Source organism: Bombus fervidus, chromosome 6 (genome assembly GCF_041682495.2).
Source record: "Bombus fervidus isolate BK054 chromosome 6, iyBomFerv1, whole genome shotgun sequence".
Taxonomy (NCBI): Eukaryota; Metazoa; Arthropoda; class Insecta; order Hymenoptera; family Apidae; genus Bombus; species Bombus fervidus.
Genome location: NC_091522.1, coordinates 14,184,919 through 14,199,274, shown reverse-complemented (window position 1 = coordinate 14,199,274; position 14,356 = coordinate 14,184,919). Strand labels below are relative to the sequence as shown.

At 48.9% G+C, this 14,356-nt stretch overlaps 1 protein-coding gene across 1 annotated transcript in view; it reads left to right on the top strand.

Annotated features, from left to right (window-relative positions):
• The window catches only part of Ft (cadherin-related tumor suppressor fat), a 65,448-nt gene that overhangs the window by 6,521 nt on the left and 44,571 nt on the right, over nt 1-14,356 (top strand). The window lies entirely within an intron of this gene.

Here is a 14,356-nt window from a genome sequence, read left to right as displayed (position 1 = left end):
TGGGAATCGCGTTACGTAAGAGAATGATCTTAACGTAATTAGGGTCAACGATGGAGAGTCGCGGCTAAGAATCTGCAAGACGAGAGTATCGTCGGAAACAATACGTCGTGGAGAATGAGCGAGAAGAGAGGAGTAGCGAGGAGGAGGGAGGCGATCGTAATAGCGGCTCGGGAGAACAGATCGGATTAATCGCGAGATGGTAGGAGAAATCGATATCGACTATGTACGTACTTACGTTCTTCCCTCCAGCTATTAGCCTTTGCGATCGGGAATTACGCGAAATACGCGAGCGTGGAAAAACGAAACGGCCGTGGCTACGCGGGACCACTTTCCTTCGAATCGTTTCCGAATTGAGAAATTCACGGTCGTCGAATTTGAAAGAGGCGGGGCGGCTGGACCGTCGGTCTTCCGATAGGACATTTTTCACCGAAAATTAGCCGTAGAATTTCTGGTGGTGGTTAGGCGGCTACGCGACACCGTGTATAATTCCCAACTAAAAGGCAGCCAGTGGGCGACGAGGGGAATAGGATAGTTGTTCGTTTTGGAAAAGGGCACGTGTTCCAGAGCGCGGGACCATCCCTCGTTCCAGCACTATCGTCGACTATCTTTGCGATATCCATATAGCGTAGGTACGTGTGTGTGTGTGTGCGCGCGTGTGTGTATATGCGGTTATATACGCGTAGTCACGCACACGTCCATAGCGGGGATGATCCAGCAAAAGCGAAAGGACGAAAAGAGGGACAAAGACGACGAGAACGAGCTAGAAAGACGCGCGACCAAAGAGTGGGAGAGAATAAACGACAAGATGAACCGCGTGCCAGGAAATCAAGTTGGATTCGAGTCGGAGCTGCTGGTGCTGCTGGCTGGCTCGCTGCCGGAGGTTCAGAACTCGAGAAAAACTTGATCTCGGGTGAACGCATACAAACAGCCGGACGTAGGTAAAAGTCGGTCCATCTTTACCCCCGGTGCGACTGCTGCTGGTTGTTGCTGCTGCTTCATTTCTGAAGATTCTCTCTCCCACCCTGATCTCTCCCTATGGCTTGCCTGGCCCTCCTCCCCCTGGAGGAGTGTGCTCCCAGTTTCGGGCCCTGCTTCTTCCTATCTTTCGTTTCTTTCGTCTGTCCCCGTCTTCGTCGTTTCGTTTGACCCTACCTTTATCGCTCGCTGTGGGATCTGTGACTCTCTTCGGGAACCGACTACAGTTCGGACGTTTTTGTTCCAGACCCGACTTTTGTTCTCTCTTCTCTTCGGCTCTGCTCCTTTCTCTTTCTTTTCGTCCCTCCTCTCTCTCTCTCTCTCTCTCTCTTGTTTTCTCTGTTCTCTTCCTTTCTTCCTACGTCTTTGCCCCTCATCTTTCTTTTACCCTTTCCCTTTCTCCGTTCGTTTCTCTGTTGGTTTCTCTGCTGATTTCTCTGCCGGTACCTCGGTGCGCGCAACCTTTGCAACAGGGCCCGGCGGTTCTTTTTCTTCGTTCGGCCATCGACTTCGTATCATCGGTTTTTTGCACCGGGTGCACGGGGATGAAAGCGGGGACATATTCGTAGCCGATGTCGTCTCGGATCGCCTGGCATTTTTGTCAAACCTTACCGCGCCCGGTCAATTAGAACATTCCTCGACCGGGGTAATTCAATTTGCATGTTGGACAAGGCGAGCTCGTAGTAGAGTTTCCAGGGGAAAAATTAACAGGGCCATCGGCCTTTAACTTTCATCCGCTGTGTTCCGTTGATTCGAGAAGTTGGTTGTCGACGATGACGTTCCGATAGTCCGTTCACGATCGCCTCGTTGACGAATTTCATTAGCGCGGCCGCCCTATGTACACACCAGGAACCGAGGCGTTTCAAGGTGAAAGAAAAAAGAGCGAAACGGGTCGTGGATTCGATCGTTGGCAGGAACGCGCGCCTGAGCGTGAGTATTATTCAATTTCCTTCGTTAGGATCGCGATGTTAACGGACCTAATTACCGATATTAAACTTACCTTTGGTAACTTGTATTCGTAATACGGTGTTATTAACGCGAGTGCCGTGATAATTACGAACTTACCGTATCTGTTTAAGAAACGACTAACGATATGAAAACAATTAACGTTAAGTAATACGGTCAAGTAAATTAGCTTGGGTCGCGAGCCAACCGTCTCACGATAGTTTCAACCGACGGTCCATCGCGCTATCGGTATCACGCTCTCGATTTGAAATTCTTTTTCCGACTTATCATCGATCACAATCTACTTAAACCCCTTAAATCTTCGAAGGAGAGCGTGCCACGACCGGCTCGTTAATCGAAACTTTCCACTTCCATTCGTCCTACGTGAAATATCGTTTGTATCTAATATTAGAAAGTTAGAACGGATAATAATAGCATCGAGTAATAGCCGGCGTGCCCCGATAGAGTCGTCGAATAAAAAGGATCGTCTCGGGCAGCGGGGATCGTTGACAATGGGTCGCCATCGGGTCGAAAAGTTGCGATTTCAACGGGAATACGATAATCCCCGGGCGACAAAACGAGGGAAACACGGATAAATAAAGTAAGTAGCACGCCGTTTGATTTAAGAAAGTGGCTTTAACGTGATCTTGATGTATGGGCGCGCGAGCCACGGAACGGCAAACCCACACACGTTCGCGCGCCAATGGGTGGGTCCAGAGAGCTCGTGCGAAATGTAGGCGTAATGTTTCCTTCGTCCTTTTTTCTTTTTCCTTTTATTTCGTTTTCTTCTTCCTTCTTCTCTTGCCACGTTAGATAAATATATCTGGAGTAAAGCGTGAGCTCGCTGGCGCGCGTAGCATACCGGTCGTGTACGGCCGAGTGAACGCGCGCGAACGGGCCCAGAGAATTTAATAATAGTCGATGATAATTATGTCGGTGTCCGATTAATAGCGCTCGTTTAGCCGCGATAAACCGTCAATTAACTACGCCGACGTTTTCGTCCTTTCTGAAATATGGCCGCGTAATAACGTATATAGCGATACCAGCGGTTAAATCGTTATTGCCGTATTAAGGATTTGGAACGGCGAACTGCGAGCCACTTTTTCGACCCTCTGTATTTAATATTTCATCGATGATCGTTCGAATTCCGTTCGACTTCCGCAAACGCGGTCCAGCTCCGGCCGAAACCTCTCTACAAAGTAAATCGCTATCCGTATATCGTACGCGGAACGTGTGACCATTCACGATCGACTATCTCGCCATCTTCGCCAGATAGCGTACCGTTGAAATTAATTCGCACAAAGGTGAGACGAAGGCCGCGATTAGATTCGCTGTCTCTTCTATTGCGAATCGTATGATTAGTTTATCGATACCAACCGGCCGAGTGGTGGAAACATGTTGCTTGATAAAGATTCGACGATTCTTTGGAGAGGTCGATATACGAAAAAAAAAAGAAAGAAAATGTCTTTGAAAGAGCTTCCTCGATATTCTTCGTAGCTATCTACGTAACAAAACGGGTACTCGCAAACGAAAGTAGTCTCCTGGAACTTTCGTTCTTCTTTCCACGTAATCTCCATGCAAGTACGTCGTTTATGCATTTCAACGATCCCATTTCTTCTTCTTTTCTTATTCTTTTCTCGCCATTTGACGACAGCGATTCGTTCCATCCAGTTCCATCGATCCGCAACCATCGTACAACGTGTTATTATCAAATGCACTTATCCAATGCCTGGCGATCGTGATTTCCGTATCTGTCCTCCCGCTGCTCGATATAGTTTATGCCGCTAAACGCGAAACCGTACTCTCTACTTACGAATTAATTTTCCATTCGTCGTTTCTGCCGTCTGTCACGGAGAAATTGTCGTGACACGATACGCTATCCATTTAAGTCGCGGCAGAGAATTTTTAACCCCGTGGAACGATCTACGGGAAAGCTGCTCCAAAGGGGAAAGGTCTACGTTAATACCCTGCTCGCTCATCATCATTATTTTCTCTGTTTTTTCCGCTGTTCTTTTTTTTTTTTTTTGCTCGCCTCGACGTTGCGCCTGTACCGTTGCAGCAACAAAGTCTAGCCGGTAGCCTCGCAAAAAAAAGGTCCGCTACATGAAAACCGCCGATCGAGCGATGCCTCGCTGTGCATTCTGTGGTTAACAACGGTATCCCGCGACCATTTCACGATGTTTCCCCTCCCATTTGGTTTCACAGGGAAATAATCAACCCCGATCCGATGAGCTTTACGTAACGCGAATTCCCGTAAACTTTGTCACGATCGAAACGTGGATCCATACCGGTCGTCGATTCGTTTTATTATTTCTATATTTTTCTATAGATTTAATATATATCTGTTTTTCTTCTTTTTTTCTTTTTTTTTTTTTCTTTTCGCGACGCTTTAACCGTAAGTTATTGAAATTAAAAGCTTGCACCATTAAGAGGCGCGGAGCTGCGAAAGGAGCAGAGAAAATGATTTACAAGGGTGCATTTATAAAGTTCGTCGCGTTCATTCGTCGGCCGGTGGATCTTCACGGGGCACGAAATAAAGGAAATCGGGATGGCACCTTTAATGCTACGCTAATCTTCTACTTGCTCATCATCATCATCTTCGTTCTCGCTTCGTTGCTGTTGTCCGTCCCTTCGTAATCACAATCGTCATCCTGTTCATTTTTCAACGTCTTCTTTAGAAGGCGTAGCGCGAAGAAGAATCGGAACGAAACGACGCGGACGGAGAAATCAAATCTGTGGGCGTGAGGAATTGCGAACACGAAAGCTCTAAAATCGTTTCTCTGTAGCGAGGCTCGCTCACCTTCGCTCGCAAAATTCATCCCCATCGGTTTCTCTCTTCTCTCTACTAGGCTCCGTATCGTACCGTATTCTCGTTGCGAAAAGATTCTTCGGACGAGACGAACGGATGTCTGTCGTTGATCGAATTACAAGAGCGAAAATCCGTGGCCGCGAGATAAGGAAATTAGCCGCGGAAAAAGTAAGAACGAAGAGAAAGAGGAGAGGTGTGGTAACGGGGTAGGAGAAAAATGAATCGTAACAGAAACGAGACAATTTAAAGGCGGACGGTGGACGGTGTACGGAGGAGAGGAAAGGAAGGTAAAGAGAAAGAGAAAAGGAATGGCAGCGTTACTTAACGAGGGAGATTTAAGCTTCGTTCCGCCCGCGCGCGCATTCCTACCACGCCGAACGATATTTCAAAAGATATGATACCGGATGAACTTGCACATTTGAACGAAAGTCGGCGTATCGATCTCGGTCGTACGCGCAGAGAGCGAGAGAAAGAATTACCTAAAGTTGCCGAGGACGGGCTGTAGATCGATTAAAAAAAAAAAAAGAAAAAAAAGAGAGAAGGAGAAGAAGAAGAAGAAGAAGAAAAAGAAGAGAGGAAGCGAAGCGTGACGGGGAGGTCGTACAGGATTTTATCTTTCCTCGCTATCGATATAGACGTTAAAGATTCGAACGTGGCTCTTTTAGCGTCGATATATTTTCTCTAGATATACGCGTCGGTAAGATTCTGCGGCGAAGATGCAACAATATTCCTGTGCGCGTCGCAGCGAGCAGACCAAACGCACAACAGAACCCCCATTGAAATATTATTCTTGTTAGTCTTCTGAAAATGTCACCGTAGAATACGCGCAGCGGGAACCTATGCCGGTCTCGAGATTCGTCTATTGAAATCACCGGTCGCACAAAAAGGACGAAATTCCAGAACCGCATACCGTTTATCCCATGGATGATCGTTCCGTGCCCCGTGGGGATATCTTCTCGATCTCTGCGTTCCGTTCTGTCTTTCTCTGCCTCTCCGTCATCTTCGATTCTCGCTCCGTTCCACCAGCATAGTCGAATCCTTTAAAGGACTTATACACCTCTGTTGCCACTCGTTCACCGTCCGTCGTTTGTCGTTCGCCTTCCCAATGCGGGGCCACTGGGCGCGCGCATTGTTGTTCCTCCTAATCTTTACCTGCTTTCCCAATGTCCTGGACATTTGACACGAGCACTCGAAAACCAGGTATTCTCGCCATATAATTTCACTGGTATGCTTTGCATGAAACCTACCTCCACTATATTCACTCTCCTCTCTTTCTTTCTCATTCTTTCTCTCTCTCTCTCTCTGCCTTTCTTCACTCTGCCTTTATGGATTTTGATCACCGATCTCGGATTTATCCACCTTAGGGCTTAATGAGCCTCTTTTGTCCCTTCGTTTACTTTGCCTCCTATCGATGTCCATGGCTCGGCTCGATGTTTCCTCTAATTCTTACCTTCTTTCCTTGTTTTTGTTTCTTGTTTGTTTTCTTTTTTTACCTTCGTACGAACGTACCTCGTTCGTCACACTCGAGTTACACGGTTGTTAAGTTGGTAAACGTTGGACGCTGGACCGACGAAAACGGACTTCAACGACAATTCTAGGCGAGTATTTGCAAATAAGCGTGGAAAGACGAGCCGATGCGGAGAGAATCGATCAATTTGTGGATACGCGTTACAAATTAATACTCGTTACTATGATCGACGTTTTTACGAGGCGGCAGCATCTTTTTACTCGACGTATTTACGTGTGTAACTGCTTCAATTTAAAGCGATCGACGAAAAGCGACGGCAAGAAAACGGCAAAAAGCCAGATCCACGGAAGATTATGGGCATTATTCAATTATGACATCATTAAGGGCTTGTTGCGCTTTCGAGACGTTTCACCGTCTGCCCTCTTCTGTTCTTTCATCACTCGTAAACGCGTCCAGAAATAACGCGTTCCACGATATGTCCGTCCCACTGGCCCCTCTTGCTTGCATCGAAAATGCCGCTCGAAATTCGACGGAAATTTTTAAACGATACTCAACGCGAAATTTATACCGGAACGTAACGTAAAGTAGAAGCGTAAGTGGCAAATGAAGTTATCTAAATGTTCCGCGTGTAAACACTTTTAATGCTGTGCGAATGTTTCGCGGAACAAAGTTGCGAAAAAAGAAATTAACCCTTTCAGGACGTTTCCTCCGTTTTTATTGCCATATTCGTCGCGATAAGGGAATATTACCCCTTGCGTTTAGTGGTCGTTCGGTATCCTTCGAATTCCATATTTTTCCCGACGTTTCTCCATCGTCGTTTCGGTCTTCGAAATCGCAGGCACGCGAACAACGATATTTCAGCTTAATCGTGCAACCTCGATATCGGATATCTCCTATAAAGCAAGAAGCTACGATTAAAAAGGATTTATCGACGTTCGCGTGCGAAAGTATAAATCGTCGATGGAATTCGAGGGAAAACGGAGAAGAGGAGAACAAGGGAAGAACGATTCCACGAACGCTATCTTTTCATAATCGGTTGACCTTCGCATAGTGATCATTCCTGGGAACTATGTCCCCGGTAAAATACTACTTGGTTGGTCCTCTGGTTTTTATCTCGCGGTTCAGAAGCGCGCGCTCGCTAATGACCGTCAGATACGATTCCAACGTTTTCGGCCCTACTCACGCTCTTACCCACGACGACCAACCACTCGGTGGAACCTGTACCGCTGTTGCTGCCACCGGTGCCTCTACTTTGCTTCTACTTCTGCCGTATCGAGTTCGGTCTGCGTTCCACTCGATGGTCCGCGTGCTTGTTCGCCCCATCATCGTCTCATCCGTTTCTTTCTTTTTTTACAATTTTTTCTTCTTCTTTTCTTCTTCTTCCGAGTTTCCACGTTCCTCTGAAACACAAGCGGAAAAACACGTTCGTGTTTATCGTAAGATCGAACGTCCATTAACCGACTCTCACCATCGATGCAGCCCCTTTTTGTACTTTTCACTTATCCTACAGCGCCGTCTTTTTATCGGTCTTCTTAAAAGTTCGACGATCGGGACTCTGCCCCTCCTTCTCCTTCCATGTTTTAATTCGTTTGGTCGCAAACAACGCATTCTTTCAACGGTGTCGTCCGAAGATTCCCGTCGTCATCGTGACTCAGAAATCAGTCCGGCTAAACGTAAACACGTTACATCACGTTACAGGCTTGCCCATTATTCCGACGAATTTTTTGACCGGCTATAAAGGGGAACAAAACGAGCATTTACAGACACGCGTTCGTCGGTTGGTCTTCGATTATTCACCGGCTCGACGAAAAAGTTGACTGGAAGCTCGCGGAGCGAGAGACGCGACGACGACCGTCGTTGGAACTTGGCGCGGACGACCGTTTCAACCTGATTTCGTCGCACAGCTGCTATTTGTTTATCGCTCGTAAACCTTCTTTCTCTTCCCTGTTCGCGTAATTACATCGGACGGCGACTGAAATATCGATCGGATATTTTTGCTTACGTAATAATAAATTATACGCGAGTAGGGTACGTCGTGCGTTCGCGTGTCGCGAATCTTCGCAGTCAAGCGAGACCAACCGAACGTAAACGTTTCGTTTTCTCGTCGTTTCGACTAAATAGGCCGCGTGACTTCGCCTGGAGAAGAAAATACGAACGACTCGGTGTATATCCTTATCGAAAGTTATAGGCGATGAGTGGAATAAATCGATCGAAAAGGCTTGGCAGGCTAGTTTTGGTGGTTGGGCCTCTCCGTTTAAAAGGAGCAGGTAGTGAAAAGGTTGAACGTCTGTCTCGAGTGGCCTGCAGGAACACGCGTCGCCTAAACGTAAAATCGAATGATGCATAGCATCGGTAGATTCGGTCTCCCGTGGCCCGCCGTGAAGCTTCTCCTTGAGATTACCGCGCTTGATTTACATTTATTTAGGTCCCCTAGACAAACACTCGAACAAGGAACACGAATCTCTACACGTCTACCGGACTCCCAAGCAATTTCATCTGTCAAACCCCTTCGTATCGCGACGTTCTTTCTTCTCTTTCCGCTTTCTTCGAATACTACGAATCGTCGATTAATCATCTCGTCGACTATACCACCACGTTTGCCTTGTATTTTCGGTAAATCGATGTCGCGTACGAGTTTGAAAACAGCCGATCTGCCACGATAGCGATTTTCTTCGTACGGATATTAATGGCGAACGAAACACGTTGGGATCCGTCTTGTTGCTTAACGACCAGGCAATTGTACAAAATAATTAAGCAACAGATTAATCGAGATAATTACCGCGAAACGGAGCCCCGTATGTTAATAGAAGGTTAATTAAGCGCGCACAATTATGCCGCGAGAGATTTTCTGAAGATTCGAGAGCCGATAATCGGGCATTCGCTTTCGTTGCTCGTATCATCCTACCTAAGAGAACTAACAGTCATCTGTCCGTCGATTTATTCGGTGCACGGAGACGTCAGCGTGAATTAGCGTTAGCGAGGCTACGGGAGAAAGGAGAAAGAAAGACGCGCGCGCGCGCGCGCCTTCTCTTCGTTTGCTGCTGCGCCTCGCGTATGTGTACGATACGTATCAGGAATGTAACTATTCGAGCGATAGAAAGGACGAAGAAGAGAACCGATGAGAGAGAGATAGAGGAAGAGGTAGAAGGGGTGGGTAGGATGGGTGCGAGGTAGCGGGCAAAAGAAGAAGGAACGAGCGTAGGGGAAGAAAAAAGGGAAGGAAGGCTTAAGCGCAAAGGAAATCCGATTTTTCCTGACGATCGGCCGGTACCGGGTTTCTGTTCGATCGGAGGCAACGTTCGTTGGAATTAAAAGAGAACGGCGAGAGAAGATCGTGAGAAGACGAAGACACCGATGGTGAAGCACCGAGACGGTATAAAAGAAGAAGAATGTTTCGAGAAGAAAGATGACGAAAGGAAGGGAGAGGAAAAGGGAAGGAGTAGTAGAGAGGCTAACAAAAAGTGCAAAGACAGGCAAAGAGACGCGTTAACCCCGAGAGTTTAGATTCTTCGGAGGACTCTCCGGAGGAGTCTCGTTTGTCTCCTTCGTTGGAGCCTCTTCTTCTTCAGCGGGGTCGAGCCTCTTCTCTTCTCTTCTTCCTTCTTCCTCGGGTCAGAGTCGCGCGTTATCCTCCTTCGTCCTCCTCTTACTACCATGCAGGCTGCTACGTCTACGGTATTAGTCTACCTTGCACGCAGAATACTACTCTTTCCTTTTGCCGGTCGTCGCTGTCGTCAGCCTCCTCGTCGTTCTCTCGTCCTTGTTGTCGTCGTCGTTGTTCGTCGTCGCCGTCGTCGTCGTCGTCGTCGTCTTCGTCGTCGTCGACGTCGTTGTCGTCGTCGTCGTCGTCATCGCCGCCTCTGTCGCTACGTTTATCCTTCTCTTCTCGCTTCTTTCTACACGCTTACTCACTGTTATTCTCCATCTTACACGCTCCGCGGTCTCTTCCTGCTCGTCCTTTTCATCTCGTCCACTCTCTCGTCTCTCGTCCTCCTGCGGTCCTCTCTTTCTTCGTTTTACACGCTGCCGCGCTCCCTTCCTCGTACACCGGCAACGATGCTCTTACTCACTTCTTACATTCTTCCTCACGCATTCTTACCATCTCCTTCTGCTACCCTCACACTTTCCCTTCCCTCTCTCTTTCTTTTCTACGCTCTCTTACACTCTGCTCGTCCCTCCCTCTTGGCGCTTCTTTCTCCGTTTCCTCGCTGGTTTGTTTGCTCTCTCTCCTTGTATTTTCTCTTCTCCCTACCCTTTCACCTCTCTTCCTCCGCTTCTTCGTCGCCGTCGTCTTGCTCCTCTTCTTCGGCGCCTCTTCTTCCTCTCGTTTCGTACCTACGTAGAGCGTCGTCCGTCTCTGCTGCGTGCGAATCGCGCGCTCGCTCGCTCGTTCCTTCGTTCAGGGCTCTTTCATTCCATAGACATATATCCATCCCCACTTGGCCAGCTCGCAGAGTGGTCACGTTGGCTCGTTCCCTCGGCAAGGCTGCTCTTTCTCTCGCGCGGTGGCCAACGGGTCCTTATCTTATGCAGAAAGGTGGTGCGGAACCCACCGGACCCCTTTGCAAGGCCCCGCATGACATTAATTTTGAAATATTATTTGGGCCCCCCTCCCGTGCCGCCGCGCGTGACGGCCTCTCTTTTCTCTTCGGATCTCTGTCCCTCTTTCTCTTACGAAAGCCTGTGCCCTCCTCCCCCCTTGCTGCGAGCCACGGCAATTCGAGCCTCTCCTCTTCTTATACCTCGAAGCTTTTCAAACGCTTCGGCTGTACGAAAATTCGAGTAAAAATCTGCGCGATCCACGAGCAGAGTTTGCAGGTTCGAGGAACTTTGCGGCGTTTGGGTTATCGCGAAATCGTACGCGATGCCCGCAGTGTTACCCTGACACGATTTTCTTGGAAATCGGTTCTCGCGTCCACTCATCTCGAAACCACCTTCGATTCGATTCCACTGAATAGGAAGGCGTCTCTCGTCTCGACCACGTTCCAGTGACTTGATGGAGAAACGTCGCGCCCGAAATTTCCGGGGCATCGATGTCCCCGATGCGACGGCAGGATAACCGGTGGCTTAGAGGAAAAGACACGGAATTTCGCGGCTGAGAGAACGCGCGAAGATGGATATTCGAATCGCATTGTATTCAAATGAGGCTGTTCGCCCGCGACTGCACCGTACGTCACAATCGTACGTACGATTTCGGCCAGAGCCTATGAAAATTTATCGGTTACCACCCAAGATGCTCGTCCGAGAGTGGTATAACCGTAATCCACGGTGATAGAGAAAGATCTCGATGCGAGAGAGGCCGGCGTTGGTTTACCATCGACCGAGATGGAAAACGAAGAGAGAGAGAGAGAGAGAGAGAGAGAGAGAGAGAGAGAAGGAGAAAGATCCAGAGTGTCTGAATCATCTGTACGGCGGCGAGTTTAATTCGCTGTCGCGGAAGAATTACATTGGATTTACGAATGCATCACGCCGCGAGGGAATTATGAAAAATATCCGTGGAATGCGTGTCGTCGTTGGTTCGGTCGTTCGCCGCGTACATAACGATTCTCTCTGTTGGTACGAGCGTACGTACACACCGCGAGCAATTGTCACGGGATGCTTCCAATCGTGGATAGGGCGCGCGCGTAAAGATAACGACGGACACAATCAGCGGTCCAGACACACGGAGCCGCAACATTTTAAGCCTGCCGGACAACCGAATACTCTTCCAGAAATTCGTTAAAACCAGATAACGCTGAGCTACGGTAATCTGTGGGACCGGGTCGTCGTGTTTTTACGTTGCCGTCGATGCGTATAATAACGCAGTTAACGAAATTCAGTCTCGTCTCTCGGCCTTAATTTATCCTTAATTTAGTCGTAATTTTTCTCCCGTTTACCACCCTCTCGTTTCAACGAATAAACTAGATTCGAATCTCTTTCGCGGTGAAATATTAATCGCTCCGGTGGTAAGATAATCCTAGTGACTGTAGCTAATAGCTAATCGTGGTTAGAAAAAAAAAAAAAAAAAAAGAAAAAGAAAAAAAAGACAAGAGAGAAAGGAAGGGAAGGAAAAGTAGGATGTTCGGTCGATCTGATCCTTTGTTGCATCCTTCTCTACTCGGCTACCAGGAGTACGTGGGTTCAACGATTCGAAAACACGATCGTGCTTCCTGCTCGAGCACCGGCATGAAAAATAATGCGGAATAGACAGATAGAATAACCAGACCGAGAGATTTTCTAATAGGATGGCTTGGAAGGGCGTCGAGTATATCGTTTCCTCGTCGACTCGGCTCCGAGTGGTTGGCTGGCAATAGGGGGTGTAGAAATTGCGGAGGGAATCGGCTCGCTTAATTTCCAGCAAATGGACCATTGTATTGAAATATTCGAAAACGTTTCGTGGAAGTTCGCCCGTTCTCCCCGGCTCGCTTCCCGAACGTATAATTCTCCGGCAGTACCGTACGCCGGGCTGTGTAACTTCTCCGGAAGGAATCGACCTCCCAACGATATCTAACGAGCTATCTTTGGCAAATTAAGCGACACCCGACCGGCGAACCGAGAGACACACGGTGGCTGGCAATGCTGGTGCTGGTCGAACGGAACCGGCCACGGTTACACGCGCGATTCTACCGAGCAAGCGTAATCACCCGTTATTTATGAATCCCGCGATGCGTACATAGAAACGCGTGGCAAGCTTTTAGCTATGCGGACCGATCCACCGTCCGCTAGTTCTCGCTAACTCTCTTTATCTCTGTCTCTGTCTCTGTCTCTCTCTCTCTCTCTCTCTCTCTCTCTCTCTCGATGTCGATATCGAGGGAAGAGAACGAAACGAAGAGAAAGAAAAGGGAGGCGCGATGACTCGCATCTCGAGCCCTCGAGAGACAACCAAACGCTCTTCCAGATTTTCGTTAAAAGAAGATAACGCCGGGGTACGAAACGGCAAGGTAACGTAATGTAAGGCACGCACGCACTCACACCGGCCCAATAATGTACACGTACGTGAGATCGAGGGCGTGGGGCCCCTGGGCTTCACTGCTGGCAGAAGGGGACTTATATATACCGAGGCACAGCCGGCTTATCGGGCATACATCCTCGCTCGCAGATTAGCATAATGTCTGCTGCAATGCGTAGGTACTCTACCCCTTCCCCTCTCCCCCTCCCTCACACTCTCTGTCTCTCTTTCTCTCTGCCCTCTTTCCCCCTCGACCCTTTGCTTCGCCCCCCCCTGTACCCCTTCTCTTTACTTCCCCTCTCACCCATCTCGCTACCTTCCTCTTGCTCTTCCTCTTCGCTTCTGCCGCGTTTTACCCTTTTCTACTCTTTCGCTCCACTCTTCTCGTTGTTCCTTCCTCTTCGTCCTCTCGCTACTCTCCTTCTTCCACTTTCGCTTCTTCCACTTCGCCAAGCATCTCGTCGTCGTCCTCCTTCGCTCGGCTCTCGAGCCGAGCACCATCCTCGTCACCATCGCGACGGACTCGTTCCGCTACCCCTCGGTAGACACCCGAGGGAGCAACACGCCGATGATAAAATAATAAGGATAACAGTGACGATAACGACAACGATAATAGGCAACGAGCGCTAACAACGATCGTAACGCTAATTACGTTATCTATGAGCCGGTATCGACGTTTCATCGGCGTATCGATCGGCGCGTTGGAACGGCAGGCGCGGCGAGTTGGTGGTCGAAAATCTGAACGCGGGCAGACGACTTTTAGAAGGGGGAACCCGTACGCGTTTCTTTTTTCGTAGGAGACTCGCTGCAACGCCGAGGACGAGAATTTTCTGGCTATCGCGTGGTCGGTTTTTGCTCGTTTCGGCGGATTTCTCGCGTGAAATCTGCTCGTCCCACGTGCGACCCCGCGCAAACGGACACCGCACGATCGAAACGCCGACACGACGCACGATAATTCGACGAAGCTCGTTTCGCGTCTCGGATCGTGGAATTCCAGAGTTTTCATGTGGAAAGAGCTGCAGCCTATTGAGAGAGCGCGCACAGCAACAACAATACCTATCGTCCGGTGGTGTAGAACGCCGACGGGTTACAGGGTCCGGGAACCGAGTCGTGGGCCCAAGATGCAAGAGAGAACAGGGCCCAGCCTCGGCTGCCACTGCTATTATGGCCAATAATTCATTGAGTGACTGTCAGGCCCTCCGCCGACCAACCCAGAACTGCCGCACCCCTC